The sequence below is a fragment of the Notothenia rossii genome (genome assembly GCF_949606895.1).
Source record: "Notothenia rossii genome assembly, chromosome: 6".
Taxonomy (NCBI): domain Eukaryota; kingdom Metazoa; phylum Chordata; class Actinopteri; order Perciformes; family Nototheniidae; genus Notothenia; species Notothenia rossii.
This window is the reverse complement of record NC_136909.1, coordinates 50,580,517-50,603,830: the sequence shown is the minus strand read 5'-3', so window position 1 is coordinate 50,603,830 and position 23,314 is coordinate 50,580,517. Positions and strand designations below refer to the sequence as shown.

The following is a 23,314-nucleotide window of genomic DNA, read 5'->3' as shown; positions in this document are numbered from 1 at the left end:
CCTTTCTTCATGAGACTGATATTGTTGGACAGAGTATTTTAAGAGGATGGTAGACTGCACACTGACACACTCTTAAGCAGTTAAAATAAGTGTTTCCATTAATTAGCACTTCTTTATTAAATATTATGAATACGTCTTTATTATCATGCTATGTTCCACAATCATTCAAAGTAGCAGTGATAAAACCACTTCTTAAAAAGCACAACCTCGATCCAGAGGTTTTAGCCAACTATAGACCTTTCTAATCTTCCGTTCCTCTCAAAAGTTCTTGAGAAAGCAGTCGCAAAACAGTTGTGTGATTACTTAAAAAACTATGATTTATTTGAAGATTTTCAGTCTGGCTTTAGAACACAACATAGCACAGAGACAGCTCTGGTTAAAGTCACAAATTACATTCTAATAGCCTCTGACAAGGGACTTGTCTCTATTCTTGTCTTGCTCGATCTTAGTGCTGCATTTGATACTATCGACCATGATATCCTATTGCAAAGACTAGAGCACTTAGTTGGCATACAGGGAACTGCTTTAGGCTGGTTTAGGTCCTATCTATCTGAACGCTCTCAGTTTGTACGTGTCAACGATGAATCTTCCATGCCAACCAAAGTTAGCCATGGAGTGCCACAGGGCTCAGTGCTTGGACCTATTTTGTTCACACTATATATGCTTCCGTTAGGCAATATTATAAGGAATCATTCTGTAAACTTTCATTGTTATGCGGATGATACTCAACTATATTTATCAATCAAGCCTGATGAAATTAATCATCTAAATAAAATTCAAGACTGCCTCAAGGACTTAAAAACGTGGATGACCTTAAATCTTTTGATGTTAAACACGACCAAAACTGAAGTTATTGTACTTGGCCCGAAGAATCTACGAAACAAATTATCTAAAGATATATTAACTATGGATGGCATTAATTTGGCCTCCAGTGAGACTGTAAGGAATCTTGGTGTTATATTTGATCAGGATTGATCCTTTAACACCCACATAAAATCAATTTCAAGGACCGCTTCCATCTACGTAACATTGCAAAAATCAGGCATATCTTGCCTCAAAACGATGCAGAGAAACTAGTCCATGCATTTGTTACTTCAAGGCTGGATTATTGTAACTCCTTATTATCAGGGTGTACCAAGAAGTCAGTCAAGTCGCTTCAGCTGATTCAAAATGCTGCAGCTCGTGTACTAACCAGTTAGGAAAAGGGACCACATTACTCCTGTTCTGGCTGCCTTACACTGGCTCCCTATAGAACACAGGATAGAATTTAAAATTATTCTTCTCGCCTACAAAGCCCTTAATGGGCAGGCGCCATCTTACCTTAAAGAACTCATTATACCCTATTGTCCTACTAGGGCATTGCGTTCCAAGAATGCAGGGTTGTTGGTTGTTTCTAGAGTCTCTAAAAGTACAATGGGAGACAGAGCCTTTTCTTATCAAGCTCCACTTTTGTGGAATCAGCTTCCAGTTTGTGTTCGGACGGCAGACACCCTATCCGTTTTTAAGAGTGCGCTTAAGACCTTCCTTTTTGATAAAGCTTATAGTTAGGGCTGATTAGATTCAGCCCCTAGTTTTGCTGATATAGGCTTAGTTTGTCGGGGGACATCTTACTTCTTCCTTCTCTCTGTCTATACCTGTGTACTCTCATGTTCCGATTAACCCAGCTTCCCCAAATGTCTTTCTTTTTGGTGTCTATATACGCCGGGATCCGGAGTCATGGATGATCCTGCGGTCCTGTGTCATGGATCGCGAGTCCTGGATCTTGAGTCGTGGCTGTGGTCCTGGATCATAAGTCCTGGATGGATATACTCGCGGATTCATCTTCCTATTATACACACATGCATTTCCAAACATTTGGACTACCTATGTTGCAAATGTATTATCTTTTCAATTTACACACGGCATCTATTGCACATCTGTCCGTCCTGGGAGAGAGATCCCTCCTCTGTTGCTCTCCCTGAGGTTTCTCCCATTTTTCCCTTTAAACTGTGGGTTTTCTCTGGAAGTTTTTCCTTGTACGATGTGAGGGTCTAAGGACAGAGGGTGTCGTATTGTCATACTGATATTCTGTACAAACTGTGAAGTCCACTGAGACAAATGTAACATTTGTGATATTGGGCTATATAAATAAACATTGATTGATTGATTGATTTTGACCTAAACACAAACATATTTATTTTTGTTCTGTTGTCTGATACAAGCCATGATTAATCTAGTTTAAAATGATTTTAACAAATACCGCACATACATCCGTTAAATTAAACAAAGCAGGTACAGAAACACATTGATATACTGTCACTCAGAGGTCCAAGGAGTATCCGGCCCTTTTCTTAAAGAAAAACTATTTATACCACACTGTAAGAATACTCTATTAAAAGTGAAAGTCTGGTAATGAAAATGTTACTTAAAGGTCCCATGTCATGGCCATTTCCATTGATCATAATTCCATTGTTGAGGTCTACTAGAATAGATTTATATTGTGCAATTTTCCAAAATCACTTTGGTTTCTCATACAGCATCTCTGTAAACTACGTGTATTCACTGAATTTCACTCTCTGCCTTTAACGGTTCGTTGTAGCTCCAATAGCTCCAGCCCCCACCCTCCATGTGAGCACAGTGTGCTCTGATTGGTCGGGACGTTGTGAATCGCGCTGAGCTCCGTGGTTTCCTTGTTTAGCGACAGCGAAACACAGCCAAACTCACCCTGAGCAAACACAAAGTCACAGCCGAAGTAAAAACAATCAGTGTGGCTTGATATTGAGTAAGAAAAAGGTTGATAAACGCTGTGAGAATGGGTCTGCAGAGAGTATTTCGCCACAATCCCAACGGTCTGTTATCAGCCTGCAGCCAGGGAGGAGAGATCAGCAGAGCTGCATGCACTGAGTGTGTGTGTGAGGAAGTCCGTGGATTGGTCAATTTGGACCAATCAGCGGGGGCTTAACGTAACGGCTCCGCGGACGTAACGTAACGGATCCACGGATTGGTCAATTTGGTTCCGGGTAACGCATGACATCATGCGGTACCCGGAAGAATCAATGGACAGTGACGTATCTCCAACGAGGCGTTTTGGGGAGGTATTTGCATAAAAACCTTCATAACACACAAGGGGACGGGTAATAACCGGAAAAGCATGACATGGGACCTTTAAGTAAAAGTATAATTAGCTAAATGCTGTTTGAGTATTACATGTAAAAAAGTACCCTGTAGTAATTGTAGTAACCCTTGAGAACGTAATAGCTCAAGGATTTCTAAACTTATTTACATTTTTTTGTAAATTAAAAAACAGAACGTTATACTTGATAAACTCTTTATAAGATAGTAAAGCACAAAGTACAATATTTCCCTTTGATTTGTAGTGGAGTATAAAGTGCAACGAAAATAACATTCTCAAGTACCTCAACATTACACCACTGCTTCTGCAAACAAGTGGACTTTCAAGAGAAATGTGGAGGAAATTCAGTTTAAGAAAGATGTTTGCAAACGACAGAAGCGTATTTCAACTTTAATGTGTAACTTAAGTTCATTGCATGGATGATGTCCGTAAGCAGAAAGCAGGCGTTCACCCTCATCAAGCACCGCCGATCCCTCGATGGAGATGGACACGTTGGGAGGTGTGGCGTCTTCTTTTGCTGCACTTCATGGGGGACATGGATCTTCACGACACTCAGCATAGTTCTTTTTCCACGATATCTTTGCCTCCATTCTGTTAAAACATGTGAATCAGTAGGGATGCACCGAATATTCGGCCGAAAATGGTTAAAAAGGCCCTTTCGGCCGAAAGCCTAGCACCGAAAAAATATCACCGAATGTCAGAGAACAGGGTTACGTTGGTAAGCTAACGTGTTGTTTTGATGACGTAATCAAAACGCGGCGACAAGCACGGCGCGAGACCATGCTCGCGGCTGGCTCACAGCCAACAGGTCTGCCGCTTGGAGATATTTAAAAATATCAGAGAAAGAGGCGCGGATTGAGATTTGTAAAACGTGTTCAGCTGACATTTCTCGAGGGGGTGTAACTGCAAAGACTTTCACCACTTCGGGATTACTCCACCACTTGAAATCAAAACACCCGGACAAATATGCGGAGTAAGATCAAATCACAAGCACTGACAGCGAGAGACTGTTCAGCGCTGCCTCTCATGTGCTTGATGAGAAGAGGAACAGACTTATGGCTGATAAAGCAGAGAAGCTACTTTTCATTAAAAAGAACCTCCCACTTTTCCTTAATAAGTAGACAAGGCTGGCTTATCATAAGCTTATCTAGTTCTACATGTCTACTCTAGACCCACTTTTCAACCATTTTCATTGTTAGTTATAATTCACCATCTCAGGTTATCATTAGGGGGAAATGACAGCAGCACAGTGTTCAATATATTGTACTTTCGGTATCTAAATGATACAATGTTGTTTACATTGCTCATGAGGACAGACCATCTTATTTGCAGATTCTTGAAATTGTAATTTATTTTGTAATTGATTGTGGATTTTGTATCCAGTTTTCACTTTATGTATCTTTATACAATGTTTACTACTTTGCTTATGAGGACAGACAGCCTTATTTACAGATTCTTGAAATCCAATTGTAATTTCATTTGTAAATAGTTACATTCATGTGGATTTATCCAGTTTGCACATTTGTATGCATGCCCTTATAGGTGCATTTGTTGTTGTTGAAGGCCTGGCTGTTACAGTCTTTATTTACACTATTTTGTTGTAGGCCTACTGGCCTAGATGTTTATGCAGTTTTAAAGCACCTTGGCTTTGTTCTGAATGCACTTTTTTGTAGTTATCCTACAGAGAAAAGAAAATGCACTTGACTTGGAATTAATGTACTGTATGCATTCAAAAGTGCTGAATAAATGTTTTATGGACCCATAATAGTGATTATTATTTAAGTTAAGTTTTGCCATAATCATTTATTTTTCCATAATCAGGTAGCTGAACAACATTGGTAAAAAATGTATACATTATATATATATATATATTTATATTAATCATTTTCGGCCTTTCGGCATTCGGTTTTCGGCCAACTGTTTCCTATTTTCGGTATCGGTTTCGGCCAAGAATTTCCCATTCGGTGCACCCCTATAAATCAGTGTTAACATACAATACTGTAAACCTTTCTGTGAATTTACTAAAAACTGATTGGGTTGAGTTAGCTATTTAATTTAGTGTTTAAGTAGCCATGTTCTTTTCAAGCAGAGGGGATTGGGTAAGTTTCAAAGGCTTTATTATCATATGCAGTAGCTACAGTGTGGATGTGGGAATTTATATTAATTCTTATTTGTTACGGTCAAAGTATGACCACACGTAAGGAAGCTCAGTTCATTAAATGTTTGCCTTGTTCCCAACAGGAAGTAAACTTGATTAAATAATTGGTTTCTACAAGCTCAAACTATCAATTCTCCTGAAAAACACATTTTGAATCAGAATATATATATAAATATTATACAGTTAAATTAGATTCCAATGTACTTTATCTAAATGTTAACTTAAAAACTGGAGACTGAAGAGGTTTTTCACATACTCGCAAGATGTAGCCTACTTACCTTTAGAGAATAGAGATATTCATGTACAAACAGAACAGCAGGCACATTTTAACACAAATCAAGCAGAACATTTACCTGGTTCTCTTTAATCAGCTCCTCTGCAGACTCTTCCAGAAGCTCCATCAGGCGGGACGTGGTGCTGTTTAACAGACATGTCGATTATTGTAGCGAACACACATTACTGTAAATACAGAAAGATACTGGAGACAAAGAGTATACCTTAACTTCAATGTAACGCGCAACGGAAGGAGGCACCAACAGTTCAACTTCGCAGTAATCTTCCTGGATCACCCCTCTGGCCGCATCACAGAATGCCCCACAGAGCAGAGTCCATGGCAGTGAATGTGACATACCCTTCTTTAAGGAATCTGGTGCCGCTATCTGTCTCAGTGTACACAGGAAATAAAAGCACACATGTGCATCACACACAGTCGGATGCATGTGAGTGAACTGACTTGACTTCCACAGTAAAAGTAAAACTCAGTTTGGCAATACACTGCTAACTACCGAGCAGGATTTGAAAATGTAGCGCGAACACCATCAACAGAAAAACTCTTCTGAACTAAAAGCAGTGCTTGAATTGGGCCGGTACTCACCGGTACGCAGTACCGGCACTTCTGATTTTTACCCATGTGGTACCGGCACTTCTTACTGAGTACCGGCACCTTGCCGGTACTCAGTAAAATGCCGGTACTCAGCCACCGGCAATATACGTATATATTGTAAACGCAACGCAGCGCAAATGTGGGTCTGACTCTGCCTCACAGAGGGTGACTGGCTGTCTACATGACGTGGCCTGCCGACATTGCCACTTTCATACAGATCATACAAATGCCCTCGATTGGTCTCTGTGTGTCATTCAAGCTCGGGAGGGTGTGTGTTGGTGTATGTGTGGCGCGAGCGAGCGAGAAAGCGCGCGCACCGGTTACGTGTATTGTTGTTAGCATCTGGTGCTAGCTAGCTGCGCTAACGGATATAAGGAGCTGTTTCAACAACAAGGTGGAGGGAAAGTCCTTTGCTGTCAGACTGAGAGGCTGAAAACTACAGCTCTGGTGAGGTAAATTACTCTCTGAGTCTTTAGATAGTTCACTTAGTTTAAGTTATCTCAGTGGGTCTCAAACGGTTCGGTCACCATTTATGTAAACACATATTTCCATTTGAGGGGGTAGTGATTAGTAAAATATGCATGAATAATACAAACAAAATGTTAACTAGGTGAAAAAAGGTAAGAAACTTGTTGAGAGCTAAAACTAGTCTTTGCTGTTGCCTCAAAGAGGAGCAGGGGGGAGAGGAGGGAGACAGGAGAGGCCGATTCAGGAGCCCAGACACACTCACAACTATAAATGAACCAAAAACAAATAAATAAACAAGTTTCAATGTTTTTTCATATTGGATATTGTATGTTATTGGTTATGGCCATGTACTTATGATTTTATGATTATTTAAATGTATACATTTTTGTTTCATATGGGTGTAGTCTCTTTATTTCCCCCTCAAAATGCACCAGATTGATGAATTTAAGTCCAACATTTAAAAAAAAAATCTTACCGGGGGAGCATGCCCCCGGACCCCCCTATAGGATTTGAGGCCCGGCCCCACTGTTCCCAAATAGATTTGCAATTTTTTTTAAATAGTAACCCATCTCCATATGTTTCTTTTTGGGTAATAGATTTAAACTAGAGGGCTATCACTTTGTGCAGCAACGCTATTGACAAATAAATCCAGCAAAATGGCACAAAAAACTGGTAGTGGCCTCAGGGACGAGGAGTCATTTAACCAGCCAGTAGGAGTCAAGCTTTACTTTCTTTTATATCCATAAAGAAAAAGTAAATCTGTTTACAGTTGTTTCATTATGGATGTTGAGAGGTATCCATATATCTCTTCATTTTGCTCTCAAAGTGCACCAGATTGATGCCTCTAACTTCAATATTTAAAAAAAAATGTTCCCGGGGGAGCATGCCCCCGGACCCTCCTAGACTAGAGGGTGTCAGGTCCACTCCCCACTTATAAAAATAGCACTTTACCACTGCACCCCCTCTAATCTCAGATGCACCCTGAGTCATTTTGTTTAAGTACAGTGAGCCTTTCTAAAATATACAGTAAAGAGACAAACCCACCAGCATTATAGGATATACTATGACTTTGTGCCAAATACTTGTTGCTGATTTAGAGTACTGGCACCTTTTTTATTCCAATTCAAGCACTGACTAAAAGTGCGGTGCCCCACTGCCACATGTGTTTTATTCAAAACGGTGAATTTCGCCAACTGTTAACTAATTTTAAGCAACTACTAAACATTACATGTTGTGTGTGCCTCATCCATGACAGCAGGCTAAATTAGCAAGCACGCTAACTAGCTAAATTGCTAAGCTGAAACACTGACGTTAGCTAACATTTGTTTGATATCCATATTAAGCTGACAAGCTAACGGGGATGTACAGAGTTAATAAAATACAAAAATATACTTACATGATTCAAAATCCACGAGTCTTCATATTAGACGGGGGTCTATGCTTTCATCTCTTCTACTGGAACCGTCTGCATTTTTTCAAATATCTGTACCGTGCGCAAACTCCTCTGACGTCATCGGGGGCGTCGCCCAATTTTACTCAAATTGCCCAGGTACATTTTACTAGCTTTTCACAGGTTGTAGGTCAACACATTACTTTAGTTAATATTTACTTGGTGCTATGATTTAAATGTACTTATCAAAATGAAGATACAAAATTACTCCATAAATTCAAGTAACACATTAAATAATAGGAGAGATTTTGAGTAAAAGAAAATTATTAGTCATTTCTTGTATAATTTAAACACATAATCATAGTATTATTTACTAGAGCAAAAAAAAAATCGTTTTTATCAGTGTATGGATGACAATGGGGACTTTATGGGAGTCAGATGGTGAGCCAAAAATGATTTCCTCAGTTTTCTTGGTGTTGATCTCAAGAGCAATGTTATCAGTGCACTCAACCACCTGATTTACAGCCTGTTGGTGCAGCTCAGGGTCGTCTGTGTTACTGAGCAGAGATATTATTGCAGTATCATCAGAGAACTTAATGATGACTTGATTTGGTGTGTTAGTACGACAATCATCAGTGTAGAGAGTAAAGAGCACAGCTGAACTCACGCAGCCCTGGGGGGCACCTACATTGGTTGTGATGGCAGATGACAGGGTTTTGTTAACCTTCACAAGTTGCTCTCCACTAGTGAGGAAAGCAGCATACAAGTAAATAAGGTATGGATTTACTTCCATTTTGCCCATTTTTGACACCAAGATGTCTGCTTGTATTGTGTTGAATGCGGAAGAGAAGTCTAGGAAGAGGGCTCTTGCATAGGTGTTGCGTTTATCTAAATGTTTAGTGATGATGTGAACCAGAGTGGCCACAGCATCTTCCGTGCCGCACCCTTGTTTATAGGCAAATTGGTATGGATCCAGTTTGTCTTGTGTTGTACTGATAAGAAATTGGAGCAGAATTCTTTCTAGTGATTTCATAATCACTGAGGTGAGGGCTATTGTTCTGTAGTCACATTAATGAAAGACATAATATGAGGTCCTTGGCACTCAGACTTTAGAGGGGTCATTGTGTGATCATGGGGCATCACCCTTACAGCATCAGGACAATATCATATGGAGTCAGACACTGGAAGTGTGCTGGAGGCGTTGACTGGGACTGATGGAAGGATGAGGCTGATGAGACTGAAGAATCTGCGAGGAAAGAACTAGCGGTTGAGAAATAATCATATATTAAAAGACAGCAACATCATAAGAGGCCAACAAGAGTGACAGAGTGTGTCAGTGTGCAGTCTACCATCCTCTTAAAATACTCTGTCTAACAATATCAGTCTCATGAAGAAAGGTTTTTTAACGCTTATTCAAAATAGCAGAGAAACATGCATTCTTGTTCTCAGGAGGGGACATTGACAGAGGATTGTTGGAAAAGTACACAGTAAGTACTTCATAGTACTTGTGGGGGTAGTTTCACTAGTACTGAGTCCAACAGGATCAATCTCACGAAGAACGAATGGCAACAAAAAAGAATTCCCTCATCAAACTTAACAGAAGTGGCTTGATTTTGTTCTCAGCAGGGGACTTTGACAGAGTATTTCTCAAAAAATACACAGTAAAAGTACTTCAATGTATTGTAAGTAGTATGCTAATACAAAGTCAAACAGCATCAATTTCATTAAGAAGTAATGGTAAAATTATATTTGTATCATTCATCAAAGATAGCAGAAAAACATGCATTATGGAGGGGACTACGAGAGGATTATTCACAAAGTACACAGTAGAAGTACTTCATTTTATTTCTGGTAGAAGTCAAACAACCGAGTCTAACAGTGTCAGTTTCCTTAAGAACTTGTGGTAACAAATATTTGTATCACTCGGCAAATATAGCAGGAATAATGAAGAGCAGCTGATTTGAAAAAGCAAACTCGAGAGACGGCTGAGTGACCGCAGTGCAGAACCGCTGTATAGTTTAAATCTCCTAACAATGTTGTCCATTTTAGAAATAGGCTTATTATATTTACAGCCCTTAATAACATCCATTCTCTGGGCTCAATATGTGTCTTGGCTGTTTTCGTTGTGATCACTAACATACATAAGAGTATAATTAATGTGTATAATATCAGTTAAAATAAGAGCTTCAACATAGTTAACATTGCAGGAAAGCAATATATTAGACGTTAAGTACTTAGTCAGGCTTAATATATCTATCTGTAGATAAGCTTTTTTCTTATTTGAAAGAAGACCTTAACCTAAAGTATTCTTAAATGTGTTAATAAAGGTTAATTAGTTTGTCTGTTTTGCACTTCCTCCTATTAATATCTTTGTACATCCTGCACTAAACTGTATTATTGTAGGGATCACTTACTGTACAGTATCTTCTCGATTTTTTATATTCTATATTTCCATCATTGACCTTCTACTTTTCCCCTATGAAAGTATGTACTCTTAATATTTTTTTCATCAAATAACATTATTCAACAACAATAACATTATTCAACAAAAATAATTCAATAACATGCTTTAACCACTAGGCGGTGCACACAAGGTACACACAGCATACTAATAATAACTTTGTATTATTAGTGTGGGACACTTATGCATGTATAAAATCTGAAGATGTGTAGTTTACTAGTTTTATTCATGTTTTTACATAATTTTACAGGATATTGCTATACTATTTCTCATGTTTTCCTTCTACAAATTAATATCTGGTTTGTAAAACATCACAGACAGAAAGGTATATCCGTCATTTAATGGTAAGCTATTGAAATTGTGATTCCATAGATGTGTCTCCCATCACCCAAATCCCCTGACTATTCTCTCAACTCAGTATTTACATTCTTATATTCAAAGAAAATCAGTAATATCTTTAAAAACTACAAGTCCTTTTCTATCACTTGCACCGTTATGGTGTAAATATAACCTATCTACCAATTGGATCAAATATAAAAGTCAGCCGAATTACTATTGATACTGCGAGGAGACGTATTTTGTGAAAAGAAAATGCAAGATGTTGTTTAATTGCTGATATATTTATGATCGACGTCAGATATTCAGTTTTGGCGGCAGTTCTCCTGTTTGTCCAGAAGTCTTCTCATCAGGGCTCTATAAATAAAGAACTACGGCAGATGTGTAATATTTAATGCAGCCGAACCGTGTATTACAATGCAGTTATGATGACTTCCAAGTGAAAAGCAAGAACACTCGGAATGAAGTATTATTTAATTTTTTTAATATGTTTTCAGATATCATATCGCATTAACATCATATCCCAACATGCATTGCGGCTAAAACATCCAATCAACGAGCTTCAAGCTGAGGATCTTGGGTAATCTGTTCAGTGGGTGGTTTGTGGTGTCTATCGCTCGAAATGTCCCTTATAGGCCTACGTCTGTTTCCGGTGACTTTATTTACAGCTAAAAAGCATGCTAAAAAGCCCAAGATTATTGAATTAAACGAATAAATAAAAATAAGGATAACTGTGTGTTATTGTTGAGTAAATAACAGTGTGTTATTTCGAAAATAATAACAAATTAGAAGGAAAAAAAGATTTTAAAAAATACAGATTTCAGTATTTTGAGGCTCTAAGCCACATTTCTTTTCCTCACAGACGGCAAAAAAAGTCCGACATTATACGACTTAAAATAAAAACAAATAAATAAAAAGATAAAACACTGGCATGTAATTTACGTTAGAATAAATAGAATGGTTTTGAATAATAGATGAGAGTAAAAGCTACGTCACTTTACAGCCCCGCCCACTTTTGGGGAAACCAAGGGTCCTTCTCACTTCGGTTTAATGGATTCCTTGCGTCCCTCACTTGCGTCGTTTCGCTGCGACTAGTCCCTCCCACCAGGGAAGCATGGAGAGACGCAAGGAAACCACGAGAAGCAGGGAAATGAGTTTTAGGCCCAATCCCAAACCACACAATAACTCAAATAAAACTCGAAACATCTTTCATTTTGTTTGTAAAGCTCTTTTAGTTTTAAACCTGATGTTTATAAGCTTCTTAGTTTTTGCAACGGTCTGTAAATATACACAACTTTATAATTATATGCACACATTTACCTTTTTCTAGACTAAACACAGGTATGATCCTAAATTAAAAACATATGAGGTTATCATGAGGTTGTTAACATCGCAGTTTATCAGTGGATGTTTGCTGGAACTACTTGTTAACAGCGTGTTCCCTGACGGACACACACAGCGTGACTCCGGTCAGGTAGAGACCGGTCTCAAGTCAGCACCGCTGCAGACTCGCTGTTTGAGGGTTATGGCTAGAAAGGATCAGTCTTGTGTAAATATGACGTCACGTTCTCGTTGTAACTCTCGTTGGAGCGGCTCGGAAACACACCTACAGCAGTAACATGCAACATACACATTAATGCAGCAGTAATATTAATAGAGAAACATCAGACATAATAGTAAAACACTGAAAGGGAACATTGTATTGCACCAGGAGCTATCTTGGGACTTTTACTGCGACAACGTTGACTTGCCTGTGAATAAAAAATAAACCATAGTGTTGGTGATCTACAGTGTTGTCATTCTTCTTTGAACAGCAAGACCGCTAACACCCTATTTCAACAATCACACTCCCTGTCATTGACATAATTAATAGATGGTTTAGCTTCTCACCATTATTTGCTGTGGCCCACTGATGTTAACGATCGTAACTGAAAGGCTGCCTACCAAACGTAAACATTCAGCCACGTGACTTGCAAACTATCGCGAGAGTTTTACACTAGACGGATCCTTTCTAGCCATAACCCTGTTTGAGGGCTTGATAGCCCACTCCCCCTCCACACCGCTCCACACTCGTTGGTTTTGAACAGCACTTAATATGGCGGACCCTCTGCGTGAACGCGCAAACGGAGGGGTAGGGTGTAGGGGTTTGGGAATGGGCCTTCAGAGCAATGGGACGTCCTTTCCCCCGGAGCGTCACGTGAAGCGACGTCCGTTTGTGATGATCCCGCACAGCTGTTCGTCTGACAGCAGCTCTGTCGGTCCCCGTTATTTTCACAAACACCCCTGCCACACATTTACTGACACAAACATTTGTATAATCTGTTGTAGACCCAAATAAATAAAATAAAATAAGAACTCATTCTCAAAAAAGATTAACGCCATTCTTAAAATGTATAAACGAACAAGTTGGATTAATATTGATTAGAGTGTACAATAGAAATAAAATAATAGAGAGAAGAAAAATAGATATGTTATCTATTAAAACCCAGTTAGATTAACATTCATTGGATTGCATACTTTGTTTGTTTGTTTGTTTGTTTGTTTGTTTGTTTGGATATGTAGCAAATTAACATTTTAAATAGCACTTAATGACTGACTGAATGGAAATGACAATAAATTAAAATGTAAAACGAAAAAAGCAATCATGAAAATGTTTCCAAAAAATGAAGAAAATGATTTTTGACCACTTTGTTGTTCAGATATATCACATATTTGTAACTAAATGATACATTAATTGAAACAAAACATGGTATAAACTGAGGAGTGACTCCCGTGAGGTTCATGTATTTTCTTCACTCCGCTGGGAAACTGCTCTCATGTCAAGAAGCATCAGATCAGTGCATGCACTGCATCGTCCAATCAGTGAGCGATACACAGTAAGGGGGCGGTGCGAGTGTCTGAGGATTTCATCGAAGGATGGTCTGGTGGTTCCTCGATTATAGCTCCTCTATTATCACTCCTCGATCCTCCGTCCTCCGGCAGAAATAAGGCCATTGGGACGCTACTCAAGATGGCGCAGACAAATCAACTTCCGGTGAGACCGAGACCGAGGAGCAAGAAAACGAAAAATAAGAGAAGTGAGAAAGGGCCCATCGATGCCATTTGAACGGCGATCAAGCCTGAAGCCATAGAGGTCTTCTGTTACTGTCCTTTCTTCTTAGAGGAAGTACAGAAACACGTTACTCTGGATTTGTTTTAATGTTTGAAGTGCAATAAACGACACAGCAGCTTTTTGGCATATAAAACTATTATTTTCTGCCTCGCTCATGAGAGTAACAGCTGGCGAAATTACAGCCTCGCCTACTGATTTCAAATGTGTGCTCTAAAATGATATTTATAAATGACTATTATCATTATAATAAGCAAGACAATAAATGGCAAAGATATGTAGAAAATAAACGTATTTAAGATACGTTCATAAGAAACGTAACGTGGGAGAAAATACTGTAGCGACCCTGATAGGATGCTGAGGGTGTCACTCAGGCATCCCCCGTCTCTCTGCCAATCACAGAGCTGCACAGTGATGCTGGTCTAGGTGCGGTCCTGTGGTTGGGGGAGCAGACGGGGAGGTCGGGGAAGTTGTGACGTAGACACTGTTATATATATGGGTATGTGTGGGAGTTAGAGTCTTAGAGTGTGTGAAGGTGGAAACCCCAAGCTGTACCTGTACCTGTACCTGTACCTGTACCTGTATTCCTCTAAGCTAATAAGAGTTATTAAAGCCTAATAACTTGCAGCCGGTTTCCGACTCCATCTGTGAATGCTACATTGGTGTCAGAAGTGACTTTTCGAACGGAGGACGTCTATCCGGACGGGTGTTCGTAACTGCGTCACGGAGCTAGCAGGTAAGCTAGCGGAGATGGAGAAGTTCAGCAAGATGGGAGTGAAGCAGGAAAGTAGGGATGGAGAGGAAGAAGGAGCATGCAGGTGGTCGAAGGACATGAGTGGGGAGTTTGTGAAGGCATGGGAGGCGAGAGAGCGCCTGAGGGAGTCGGCGGTGATGATGGCTAGAGACGCGGGAATGTCGCCATCTTCAGCTGAGTTTCGCGCCAAAACCAAGCGGGATGTAAACAACAATGGGGGCGCCCATCAACCGGTAGCAGCCGCCGCGTCCGTGAAGACACCCAAGTACTCGAGTAAGGCTGACTGGGAGGCTTTCAATGCCCAATTTGAACTGCTTGCACATGCAGGGGGGTGGTCAGTAGAGACTAAAGCACTACAGCTAGCTTTGTGCCTCACGGATGAGGCTCTGTCATGTCTGCTGCTGCTTAGCCCTGAGGATAGACACAGCTACGAGGCGTTAGCGGGGGCTCTGAAGAGGCGGTTTGGACAGTGTTTTCCGCCAGAGCTGCTCCGGAACAAATTGAGTAACCGCTGTCGGAAGTCTGGAGAGACGCTGCGGGCGTTGGCTAACGACGTGGAGAGCCTGACGCGGCGGGCATATGCACACATGCCACCCGGAGTGCAGAGTGAGCTGACACGGGATCAATTAGTCAGGGCTCTCCTCCCTGCTGACTTGAGGGTTGGGGTACAGCTGCAGCATCCACAGTCCTTGCAGGCGGCCTTGGAGATGGCTGTGGAGAGAGAGATTGTGTGGAGTGTGGCAGCGAGGAGCAGCGGAGGGCCGGTACCACCGGCTGTGAGGAGCTGCAGAGAGGAGGAGAAGCCTGTATGGGTTACCAAGGTGACTGAAAGTGTTCCAGTTTTATTAGAGGAGAAAATGAGGGAGATGGAAGCAGCTGTCAAGGCATAGAGGGAACTGTGGCAGCAACAGGAGGCTAGACTCAAAGCGGAGCTGGCCTCTCTTGAGCGAGATCTCCAGGAGAGTAAAGAGAAGGAGAGCCTTGTGGCCTCTCTGGAGAAGTGCCTCCAAGAGGGCAAAGAGAGAGAAAGGAGCCTGGTGGAGGAGGGTGCCAAGAGGGAGACGCAGTCCAAAGAGCTAGTAGTAGCGTAGGTAGTGTAGCAACCCTGATAGGATGCTGAGGGTGTCACCCAGGCATCCCCCGTCTCTCTGCCAATCACAGAGCTGCACAGTGATGCTGGTCTAGGTGCGGTCCTGTGGTTGGGGGAGCAGACGGGGGAGGGTGGGGAAGTTGTGACGTAGACACTGTTATATATATGGGTACGTGTGGGAGTTAGAGTCTTAGAGTGTGTAAGGTGGAAACCCCAAGCTGTACCTGTACCTGTACCTGTACCTGTACCTGTATTCCTCTAAGCTAATAAGAGTTACTAAAGCCAAATAACTTGCAGCCGGTTTCCGACTCCATCTGTGAACGCTACAATACGTTTCTAGCTAAACGTAATTCAGAATGCAGTTTAGTTCTGTGCAGGCGCGCCGGATTCATTTTAGAATTGGGGGGGCCAAAAAAAGTGCGTGTGTATGGCCCAATCCCAAACTACGCCCTAGACACTCCCCCTCCGTGACGGAGTGAACTCCGTGGAGTGACACATGAGGCTCCCTCCTGTCAGATGGAGGGAGTAAATACAGCGGCAAGCTTTGGGACAAACTCCCCTCTCTCCGGCAGAAACAGGAAATGCCGTAACGGCTACAACGGTTTCAAATCAGCATCTCTTTGACAAAAAATGTAAATGAATAACTCAAATAAAACTCCAAACATCTTTAATTGTGTTACTTTTTTGTAAAGCTCTTAGTTTTAAACCTGATGTTTATAAGCTTCTTAGTGTTTGCAACAGTCTGTAAATATACACAATTTTATAATAAAATGCACACATTCACCTTTTTCTAGACTAAACACAGGTATGATCCTAAGTAAAAAAAAAAATGAGGTTATCATGAGGTTGTTAACATCGCAATTTATCACTATCGTTTAGTGGTTTTGCAAAGAATTAACCACTCTGTTTTTGTACCATTCTGCGTTGAAGTACCTTCTCTTTGCCCAAATAATCTACTAGCGGTCTCCTTTTTTCTGATAGTTAGCTGTACAGCTTTAACCGCCTCAATGTCCCGACAGCAAACCTCCATGCAGTTGGAACCAGCCTATTTCGGTTCAACAACGGCGGCGGTGGGGTCGGCGGCGGTTTTGACAGTTTCTGCGGCCGCAGACTAGAGCTGCTGCTTTTGGGTTCATCTGGCTTCGCTGTTTGAAGAAGGTCCAGCCTCCGGAGATGTGGTAGTCAGGGATGTGACCTTCCAGTTGTTAAATTTAAGTTTAGATTGACCGTATTTAGTTTTCTTCTGCGCTGGTTCTTCTGACATGTTTGCAAGTGTATATATTCTTTATATCTCTAGGTTAACGGCTGACACACACAGCAGAACAACGTAACAAATAAAGTAAACAACGTAACAAATAAACAAATCTAAGCTTTTTTATTGGTTGTAATTTACATGGATACATTTGAATGGTGTGACAATGTCCTATTTGATTGGGTTAAAATGTACATATTCTTCCTGTTATGTCTGCCTGCTTTATTTTACCTAATGCAAAGTGACCTGCTCCATCGAAATCGTTCGCATTGACCCGAAGACACATTTTGATTCCTAGCTTTCTAATGAGATCAGGATTGTTTTTGTACTCCAAATATTAAGCAAAATATGTCACATTATATAATGACTGTTACAGAGTCATCGTTTTGAGAAAAAGGCCTTTAAAGTGTTTCTCTTCTCTGGAATCCATCGATCTGATTGATTATTAGCGGAGCAAATGATCAAAACGGAGGGAAGATATTTTCGTTTGGATTACTGCACTCACGGGAAACACCGGCTGTTGTTATGCCTGTTGTGACGTTAAATTACTCAGTTCTCCGCTTGTAATTATGCCATTACAAACTTCAAACCTGTATTTATCATCTGCATTTGCCGAAACAAGTTTAATATTCTGAAAGCCAAGACTTTGTTTATTTGAAATCAGATGAAAACGAACTGTAACGGACCCTGCCGTGTTATCTATGATTACTATGCCTTACATTCATAATTTCAGCGGGAGGGAGGGGGAGCGGCGCTGCGGAAGAGCAGAGTGGCCAGTGAGAGGCTAGCTGTGGTCTTCCCTTTACAAGCTTAAAAAACGCGTGTAGCTAATGAGATTGAATATATATAACAATACAAAATAACAAAATATACACAGCTAGATCAGATCGCGTTTTAGATGCGACTTTAGAGTAGAGGGGAATTATTGAAACGGGATTTGTACAGTGTTCCGCGCCGCGTGTATATACGTGTGTGTTTGTGTATTTTTGCGTTTGTGTGTATTGTGTTTGTTTCCCGGGGAAAAGACTCACGAGAAACACCGGCTGTTGTTATGCCTGCAGTGACGTTAAATTACTCCGTTCTCCGCTTGTAATTATTCCGTTACAAGCTTCAAAGTTGTAGGCCTATTTATCATCTGAATTTGCCGAAACAAGTTTAATGTACTGAAAGCCAAGACTTTACTTATTTGAAATCAGATAAAAACAAACTGTAACGGACCCTGCCGTGTTATCTATGATTACTATACACCTTACATTCATAATTTCAGCGGGAGGGAGGGGGAGCGGCGCTGAGGAACAGCAGAGTGGCGAGTGAGAGCTGTCATCTTCCCTTTACAAGCTTCAAACATGCCTGAAGCTAGTGAGACTGAATATAACAATCAAAAATAACAAAATGTACACAGCTAGATCAGATCGCGTTTTAGATGCGACTTTAGAGTAGAGGGGAATTATTGAAACGGGATTTGTACAGTTTTCCGCGGCATCTGCTGCTGCGAAAATGTGGGGCAGGGCTGAAAAGTGGGGGGGCCAATGGCCCCCTGGCCCCCCTGCTTCCGGCGCCCTTGGTTCTGTGGGAACGTAATTTTTAGGAGACAGGGTTGTCCAGAAGCAGTTGGGCTTATTTGAGACGCGTTGCGGCTCGCCTCGAAAGTAGACGAGAATAGCCGATCGCAGCGGGGGGAGGTATCAAAAAGCTCGCCTGAAGTCGGACAGTTCCGAGTCGGCTTCTTCTTCTTCTTCTTCTTCTTCTTCTTCTTCTTCTTCTTCTTCTTCATCTCTCGGTTTTTTGGCGGATTGCAAACAACTTTAAGGTGCATACCGCCACCTCCGGAGTCGGCTTGACTCGGTTTGCATTTATAAAGAATGCACACATGTGTTTAATCGTTAATGTCATATATGTACTTAGTAAATACATTTGTTCCTGCTCAAGATTAGATTCAACTTTATTGTTATTGCACAGATTACAGGTACTGAGACAACGAAATGCAGTTTAGCTTCCAACCAGGAGTGCAACAAGCAGTAAAGTGAAAAGTAATGTACACAATCTACAGAATAAAATATCAAATTAATTGAATGATGAATAAACAGTGAGGGGTATGAATACACTAGATATACACAGCAGCCTGTGAGCAGTATGAACAGTCTGTATGAATATGCTAAGATATATAAAGTATGAAAACGGTAAGCAGTGCAAGTATAGTATAAAATATATGGATATTAATTTCATGATGATAAACATTGTGGAACAATGATGAAAAATTTTAATGGAGGGGGCGACGTAAAACTGACACAAAACAACAACAAACTTTTGCCGAGCCAATTGGAGAGTTTCATCACCAGCACGTGGTAAAAACCACCAATGAGCGCTCAGCTCGAGATACCAGTGAGTCGTTTCCCATCAAGCATTTCGCTTCCGCAGCCCGTGGAGAGGAACTGCGCCGCCGCGCCGAGCCTCGCTCTCAAGGCTGCGGGCGTCTTTGTCCCGCGAGATTTCAACGTCTCATCTAGGCGAGCCTCCAGAGCAAGTCGGACAAAATGACCAACCATCATGCAACGCACTAGCAAGACGTTGACCGTAACTGTGCATTTCCTGAATGAATCAACTCCCTGGTTCGCCGTCCAATCAGGTGATTCAATGCACTGAATCGTCTCGATTCTGACTGGTTGAAACTGTTTGAATTTGAGCGTTACTTAGTCAGTGACACTTTATAACCGCTCAAAAAAAATGCACAATTTGGCAATTTGTGGGATTGTCATTGTCGTCGTAGTTTGCCTTGTTGCTGTTGAGTTGTTAGTATTGCGTTTGGATCATTATGGAGCCAGCCAGGAAGAGAGGTAGTTCTGAGATGTGGGATCACTTCAATCTGATTGCACATGATAAGGTAGGCAGTATTATAGCTATGGTTTATCTCAAATCTATATTAAGTAGCATTCAAGTAAAATTATGTATATGATCAATGTAGCCATTAGGCTATAGCTCTATAGACTGAAATTGTATTTTTATTTCCAACTGCCTTTCTCTACAGGCCAGTGCTTGGTGTCTTCAACTGAACTGAAGTATCATGGGAATACTTCCTCCATGATTAGGCACTTCACTGCCAAACATGGAGCTGCTGTGAACCAGGGGAACATACATGGTATGCATTATATTATTATTAACTAGTAACACTAACACAATATGCTATGACTGTATTCCATGACTCATAAGTCTGCTTCCTTTGAGTAGAATTTCACATAAATCCTTTTTTGCTTTTTTTGGTTTTGTTTTTATTCTTTATGTCTTTATTTCTTTGTCTTAGTGGACCGGAAGCGAGAGTTGGATGGGGCTCTTGTGAATATGGTGGTGAAAGACTCGCAGCCTTTTTCCATCGTGGATGACTGTGGCTTCAAGGAGTTTGTGGCCTTGCTTGATCCTAGATACACTATTTAGACCCTCCAGAAAAACGCGGGCAAAAATCCTTGATTATGCGGGCTAAAATGCTTGATTATGCGGGCTAAAATCCTTGATTATGCGATTAAAAATGCGGGGTTTTTATATGATTTTATGCGGTGAAATTGCGGGAAGTTCCTAAATATGCGGGAAGTTGCGAAATATGCTAAATATGCGGAAAAAAAGAAGAACAATTTTTTTAAATATTGGGCTGTTTTATTTATTCTCTCTCACACACAACCTGCCACTAACGTTAAACCCCTTTACTATTCAATTAAACACATTCAATGTTTATTTATTTTAAAAGCAATTGGGCTATTTTAATCTCTCTCACACACACACACACACACACACACACACACACACACACACACACACACACACACACATCCCCCCCCCCACACACACACACACACACACACACACACACATACACACACTTCTCCGCTTCATTCTATTTTCATTTCATTTACTCGTTCGTGATCTGACCAGCTTCAATCTTGTAGGCTACTCACTTTGTTTCTTGTAGCCCTCGAAAGGGTTTTGGAGGTTGATGCTCACCGTCGATTTTCTCTTATGCTCCAACCAATAGACAGTCTATGGCTCCAACATAGAGAGGCGAAGTCACGCCCATCTACTTCCGACCCATGGGACCCCGGAAGCGGAAAATTATACATTGACGTCAATGGAGAGAGAAAAGTCATCTTTCGATCCCGTTTGAATTATTCCACGAATGACACATACGATGTTTGTCAAATTAAAAGAACATTTTACAAGTCAAAAAAATAAAAATGTGTCGTAAAACAGTGAAGTTACAATTTTTTTTGTGTGAAACCGCTCAGTGAACTACAGGTCTCTGGTCTCGCACAATACGCGTCACCATCACAAAGATGGCTGACACGTTAGTAAATTTCACCTGTTTCTTTCAGAATGAGGCGAAAAAGTATAAAACGAGGTGAAAATCACTACAAGTCTGGGCATGTTGAGAGCTGTACATACACGAAAGGGAGCGGTTCTGTAAGAGCCAGCATGCGGGACCGGCTTTACAAGGTTTCAGTGAGTAATATGAGTACAATGTTTAAAGGCCCTGTGAAGTGTGCACCTGTGCATGATCTGTTATGCTAATACATATAGTAATGACCAAAATTGTCCATTGGAACCCATATCAAAAAATGTTGGAATAGCAACAAATTTGACGAGTTTTGAATTTTCCGGGGAAATCTGCAGTCGACCTTCGCCTTCGTGGGCGTGGCTTGCGATCTACTGCGTGACGTCACGAGATGGACGCCGCCGCACTGTTTACATTCACCACCGTTCGTTTTTTCTCTTTTTCAAAGTCAAATTTCTCAACGTTTTTGAGCTAGTATTTTCCTGGAAAGTGTGTCGGAGTCGACTGGAAGTGATTGCCAATCGAGAAAACCTGACAATGGAGGTCAGTGAAGAAAGAGGGATGAAAAACACAGGGGAAACGATGCATTGCCGCTGGCTGTAGTAATGTCAAGTCTGCCGAAGTGGCGATGTTTCTGTTCCCAAAAGATGAAGGTGAGCCTGGCTGGTGTCATTGTTTCGTAGATTATTTGATTGATCATGATAAATAAAGGCCAGTGGTCGATTCGAGAGAGAGAGAAAGAGAGACTGACAGAGTTACAGGGTTGTTGTTAGCATCTGGTGCTAGCTCGGAGCTAACGGAGATTAGCTGTTTCAACAATAAGGAGAGGGAGAGTGCTCTCCTGTGGGACTGAGAGAGATAACGTCAGCTCAGGGAGGTAAACTGTAGCCTAAGTTATCTCAGTGGGTTTGGTCATCTATGTAAACAAATATTTCCATCTATGTAATATTATTTGTATAAAATAGGTTAAGAAATCCTTCCAATGTTTTTTGATTATTGAAATATATGTTTCATATGAGTGTTGAGAGCTGTATCCATAAATCTCTTAATGTTGCCCTCAAAGTGCACCAGATTGATCACTTTCCTCATCTATCCTATCCGAAAAGCTGTCCAAATCAATCATTTCTCTCACACTAGTATCACTTTCCAGTCTCCGCCATGTTTACAATCGCAACTGGGTACATCTTGTGACGTCACAGCCACTATCGTCTGCAACTTCCGTTAGGCTCAGACGGCAAAATTAATAATTCATTAATTCATTAATTATGAATTATTAAAAAATATTTTAGCCATGAACAGGCACAATGATATGTAAGGAATGAAACTGCCATTTCATTTTGGTGCAAAAACATGCACTTCACTGGGCCTTTAAGGTTAATGTCAGCTAGCTAACAAGGTACACTAACGTGTTTTGTTTTAGCAACTAGTTTTCTCCTTAAGAACTTTGTGGTGTCTGTGTATGCTGTGGATAACATTAGTGTTCACAAGAACAAGATACACTCCCGTGTTTTGTTTTAGTTGCTCTTCAGATTGAAGCGGCCAATTTTATATCGACTATGTGTGATCTCCTTTTTACATCTCGTTGTGTCATTTGACTTCATTTGCTGTGTGTAGATTCAAGGATTTTGGTTATCTTGTCCAGGGATGCAAACTTGTCACCTTTCGGCGAAATTTTCCGTTTTGAATCCAAAATAGGTCGTTTGTGTGATTCATGTAGATCTGCAATAAAGATATTTTGGGGTATGGGAGGGGGTCTGGGACCTGGATTAATGTGCGGCCGCAAGCTTTTTTCATATATTATAATGAAGCGTGAGCTGTGTGCTCGAGTCTTCCTGCCTGTCGGCTCTGCTCATGATGTATAATAAGCCTCTGCTGCTCGGCGATGATGGTCTAGCTTCAGCAGCTACATTACTTTTGTTCGTTAATATTAACTGTGCGTCCGGAGTCACTGTGGCACAGACTGGACCGCTGGTGAACAGCTGT

The 23,314-nt window shown here is 40.9% G+C and overlaps 1 long non-coding RNA gene across 1 annotated transcript; it reads left to right on the top strand.

Moving 5' to 3' along the window:
- The first annotated feature begins 19,442 nt into the window (after nucleotides 1–19,442).
- LOC307045159 lies at nucleotides 19,443–22,936 on the top strand. Its single transcript, XR_013809794.1, has 3 exons — nucleotides 19,443–19,894; nucleotides 20,039–20,149; nucleotides 20,312–22,936. It is a non-coding gene; the product is annotated as an uncharacterized lncRNA (long non-coding RNA).
- Nucleotides 22,937–23,314: the final 378 nt, after the last annotated feature.